Raw genomic sequence first — 6,000 nt, 5'->3', positions numbered from 1 at the left:
TGTGTTTCTGTTATGTCGTTGTTCTCATCTTATATTTGATGTGTTTACCTCAGTTTTAGTTGATAACGCGGATTTGTTTTTTTTTCTCAATCGATTTATTAATTACGAACAGCGGTATACACTGTTGCCTTTATTATACACGATTTTGTTACAAGTGATTCAGCATCAAGTTCACTTGGAATTCAGGGACGATGTTTTCTGTATTGGGTACTGCAACACTATAATTATCAAATATATTTTTATGTCCTCATATTACAAAATAGATGTGTCGGGGATTTCGATAAATGATATTACTCTGTAATCAACAGACCACTTGGTCAACAATTTAGCTACCAACTATTTGTACAAAAATGTATAAATGTACTACTGCACTGCTTTGTATCGTTTCTTTAGTTGATTAGTCTAAAAAAAAGGAGTCACGAATAAACGGTATATAACCAATCAGGATAAAATTCATTTGACATTCACTGAACTAGGCGTAGATGCAAATCTCAAGATCTTATCAAAAAGGATTTCCCGGTAGTTGGTAATCATCGGAATGTACGTACACGTAGGAGTAAAACTTAGAGTTTTGTTCAAAATAGCCAAAAAATTATAAATGAGAATTCCGGTTTGATATTTTTTCCCATAAAACACTACTGGAGTCTGCGTTAAAGGATATATTTCGTATATCATTGTGTGCGAGTAGAGTGAACAATTGATTAGGTAAAGGATTACTTTCAGTTTCCAATTCTATCGTAGCGTTATCAACTAGAAATTTAAAAAAAACAAGTTTTTGATTTTGTCAAGTCATTTGACATTTTTATACATACAATTTTTAGACAAGAAATAATTTCTTCACCTGAGGAATGGATTATGAATACTGTGAAAGTACTTTTATTCGTGGGGTACCAATTTTCGTGGTTTTCGTGGATGACTTTATCCACGAATTTAAGTGTCCAACGAAATAAAACAACCATTGTCCAAATCAAGACATGGGATGATCCCCATGTAGGTTCAACTACTGATATGATCTACAGAATATATTGAATAACCCCAAATCTGAGAATACTCTAATAGCAGTCACAGAACTACAACTGCATGCAGGATTATACCCATTTAATCTTTAATAACCTAAACTGCACAACTTATGATCTTTTAATTTTCATAAAAAATATTTTTTATCGATGAAAGCCAGATTTCCGGTATTAACTTGATTAATATGCTAGTATGTAAAGTGTTCATTTTATATCCTCATAGTTCTTGTACATATGGGAAATAATAATTTCATGCTGGGCTGGATTTTGATAAGAATTATTTGACAATTCAAGATACGTTTATAGAATTTGTTTATGTTACTGATATCTTTAGGTGACATGTTTATGGCCTAATTAACACCTTTGATGGTCTTTAATCTTGGGTTAATTAGTGTTGTCACTATGATTTACACCGGTCAATGTTTACTTTGCAAGTTTCTTCAATCCAGACTATTAGTATTTGCAACCTTCGTTCCTAAAGGCTTTAATTTGTCAAGTACTTGTTTTTAGAAAACTTATAAAATCCACGAATTTAAAAACCCACGAACTTGTAAATATTTCTGAAACCACGAAAATTGATACCCACGAATTAAAGTACTTTCACAGTATATTATGAATGAGCAACACAACGGTTCCACTAGTGCAGCAGACGTACTTATCTCTCCAATCTTTGGAGGGGTTGGTTCTGCTTAGTCTTGAACTTTCTATGAAGTTATTTGTGAACTCGTTTGTTTTTTCGACGTTTTTCGTTTATTTTGTAATGGCGTTGTCAGTATCTCTCATCTAGGTAGTTTGGAATATCCCATGAAATGTTTTGCTAATTTTTGTATCGTTATAAATATGTCATTTGATCTTATCAGATGCCTTGTCTGTAGAGACACATAAGAATTCATCATAAAGGAATGGTGCTAGTACTTCTTCTATTGCATCTTTAAATTTAAATAAGGATTGATTGAGCTCGATGTCGCGTTTATATAGTGTATTTGAAAGCAAAATGGCAATTGACTTATGTTCTATGGAAAATTCCCTATTCAAATACAATTAACATTTTGGTCTTTTCTCCTTTGCCAATTTTCGGACATATTCTGCAATGCAATCCATATCAATTTTCAAATTAAAATTCAAGTTCATGCTTTATAACTTTATATACATGTATTAATTCTTTTATAGATTCTCATGTTAAATTGATATCCTCAAATATCATGTGATCAACATTGCACAATAACTATGATAACGTCTGAATAATAGTCCCCGATCATTTATACAAAGGCGTTGGACCAATACAAAAAAAATTAAAGAAGAATTAAAATATATTTACGCATACAATGGAAGGAAAAATATTTATTTTACAATAAAGAAAGGCAACTCTTAATGTTTTATCATTTAATTTAAAATGCAATTATGCATTCTGTATTTAACATTGTTTAAGGCGAAGTTTTTCTGAAAGTTACTTAGTTATACAGATGACATAACAAAAGACAAAAGGTGTTGGGCCTTATCATTTGTAACTCCTATTATTTGTCTTGTTAAAACTAATACATGCAATTTTACAGAAGCAAAGCTTTGTTACGTGTAACGCTAGATACTTTTTTTTACTTACAATGATATTTTCGATGGTAATTTTTTAACATTGGATCGAAAAGTTTTATCTAGCCAGTTATATAACAAGGCATTTACTGTATTATTTATGAGATACAAACGATATATCATTGGTATTACTGCTCGAGTTCATGTGTTTGTTACAGTCTCATCCTTTGAAATTGTAGAAAGTAAAGTCATCGCAAGTGACGGCAAATACGGTTTATAACACGAGTTTTTTTTTTTATATTTAGTAGTTGAATTGTTTGTATTCATTGTCAGAACTTTATTTACTTCTCCCGTACTGTTTTCGCTGTCACTTGGTATATCCCCTAATTCTGTTAATTCTGTTGATGTTACAGAAACGGCTGATCTTGTCAACCGATAGACTGAGTTGCGTTTAAATTTGCATCATCCCTCTTTCGAAGTATTTGTCCAATAATGATGTTAATGATTATCAAAGCACATATATATATACTAAAACCCTAAAAACAAAACTGCGCTGTGTATAGTGGCGTTTGTTTTGCCTTATGTTCTTAAAGCAAAACTACAATCATAGCCAGTGACATGGGAGTTTAGCAATACACGATGTTACAAGTTATGGTTTTACTTCACAACAAATTGTTCACAACTTATCGACTTACGCTTACATCCTTTTACATAAAGACTAGTAGATTATGATGTGCAAGTAAAGTGAACAATTAATAACGTAAATGATAACTTTCAGTTTCCAAATCTATCGAAGCATTATAGACAAGTGTAAATGTACTATAGAAATCAAAAAAAAAAACCCAAATATTTGACTTTTTTGACATTTGACATTCTGACACATACCATTTTTAGACATAGTATAATTTCTCAACGTAAGGAATATGAGTGAGCAACACGACGGTTGTCATAATGCAGAGGAAGCACTTATCTCTCCGAGCTTGTGAAGTCATTAGACATTATGCATGTTATGATACAAACAAACAATTTTTACACATGAAATAATTTCTTCACCTGATGATTATGTATATATTATGAATGAGCAACACAACGGTTCCACTAGTGCAGCAGACGTACTTATCTCTCCGATCTTTGGAGGGGTTGGTTCTGCTTAGTCTTGAACTTTCTATGAAGTTATTTGTGAACTCGTTTGTTTTTTCGACGTTTTTCGTTTATTTTGTAATGCGTTGTCAGTATCTCTCATCTAGGTAGTTTGGAATATCCCATGAAATATTTTGCTAATTTTTGTATCGTTATAAATATGTCGTTTGATATTATCAGATGCCTTGTCTGTAGAGACACATAAGAATTCATCATAAAGGAATGGTGCTAGTACTTCTTCTATTGCATTTTTAAATTTAAATAAGGATTGATTGAGCTCAATGTCGCGTTTATATAGTGTTTTTGAAAGCAAAATGGCAATTGACTTGTGTTCTATGAAAAATTCCCTATTGAAATACAATTAACATTTTGGTCTTTTCTCCTTGCCAATTTTCGGACATATTCTGCAATGCAATCCATATCAATTTTCAAATTAAAATTCAAGTTCATGCTTTATAACTTTATATACATGTATTAATTCTTTTATAGATTCTCATGTTAAATTGATATCCTCAAATATCATGTGATCATCATTGTACAATAACTATGATAACGTCTGAATAATAGTCCCCGATCATTTAAACAAAGGCGTTAGACCAATACAAAAAAAAAATTTAAACAAGAATTAAAATATATTTACGCATACAATGGAAGGAAAAATATTTATTTTGCAATAAAGAAAGGCAACTCTTAATGTTTTATCATTTAATTTAAAATGCAATTATGCATTCTGTATATTTAACATTGTTTAAGACAATGTTTTTCTGAAAGTTTTTGAAACACTGAAGGAACGGCTTGTGTCAGAACTTATACTTGGATATGCCATTAGCAGTCTCCTGCAGAAGCTTTTCAAAGTCTGAGAAAAGATATCCACCACACAATTTGGCATTCCTCGCTTTGAAAGTTAGCTGTTTGTGAGAAGTTCAGGGACTACCTCTTAGGAAGCAACTTTACAGTCATGACATACAACAACTCTGTGACATATGTGTTGACCACAGCTAAACTCGATGCCACCGGTCAAAAATGGTTAAGCAGCCTTGTAGACTCTCACTTTCACATCTTGTTCCGACCTGGGAAGAAAATGGAGACGCAGATGGACTCAGCCGAATTCCAGATGCACAAAGTACAGATTCCGATAGTGAAGAAATCATATCGATATCGCACAGGCTATCTGAAATCTACAGCTTCCGAACACATTCATCGAGAGTTTAGCTGTCAACCCAGATGTAGTGCAATCTGATTACGATGATGAAGATTACAAAGATAGATGAAGATATCATCGATTAGAAACAAGCACAAGTCATGGATTCACAGATAACGCCGTTTGTGAGATATGTTAGAGAAGGAAGGAAATCTACAATAGCAGATGTCGGATATCCTTTCTTGAGCAACAGTTTCAACATTTTATTCTCAAAGATGGCTTATTATACCCAGACGTAGTGATTAGTAATGACAGGAAATCACAGCTTGTAATACAATCTGCACATACATGTATAAAGATCGTCCTGGAGGCACTGCGTGATTATATGGGCCATCCAGGCAAGTACAGAACACTATCACTAATGCGTGACAGATTCTACTGGCCACAATTGGACAAGGCAGTTGATGATTGGACAGGACAGTGCGGTAGAGGTGTAAAAAGGAGAACACCAGTTAGTAGTCACGTTTCACCCTTATTCAGCATTACTACCCGATTTCCACTAGAACTAGTTTGCATTGATTTCGAAAAGCTTGAGCGTTGGATACGAAGATGTACTTATCGTCATGAAACACTTCACTAAATACGCACAGGCTATACCAACGCGGAATCAAACAGTTAAAACTACTGCCCAAGCACTCTTTGACAATTACATCGTTCACTATGGAATTCCGAAACGTTTCCACTCTGACAGAGGAGCGAATTTTGAAAGCAAAGCGATCAAAGAGTTATATACCTTGACTGGGACGAAGAAATCCAGAACAACCCCGTACAATCCTATGGGAAATGGTATGACAGAGAGGTGTAATCGCACCTTGATGGGGATGCTTGGTACACTAGATCGACAGAAGAAGTCTTACTTGATATCTTACGTTGCTCCCATGATTCAGGCCTACAAATGCACTCGTCACGAGTAAACAGGAGTTGCACTGTACTTCCTCATGTCCTGACGACAGCCACGTCTACCAATTGACTTAGCTTTTGGACTTCACCAAGATTCCAGCCATAAAGTACATCAAAGGTCTTCGTAGTAGACTTGGTTGTGCCTATCAACTGGCAACAGAATCATCCAAGAAAGCACAAGTAACTCAGAAGGAAGCATACGATCTTGGAGTCAGA

Source organism: Mytilus galloprovincialis, chromosome 7 (genome assembly GCF_965363235.1).
Source record: "Mytilus galloprovincialis chromosome 7, xbMytGall1.hap1.1, whole genome shotgun sequence".
NCBI classification, from domain to species: Eukaryota; Metazoa; Mollusca; class Bivalvia; order Mytilida; family Mytilidae; genus Mytilus; species Mytilus galloprovincialis.
Note: the sequence above shows the minus strand (reverse complement) of the source record.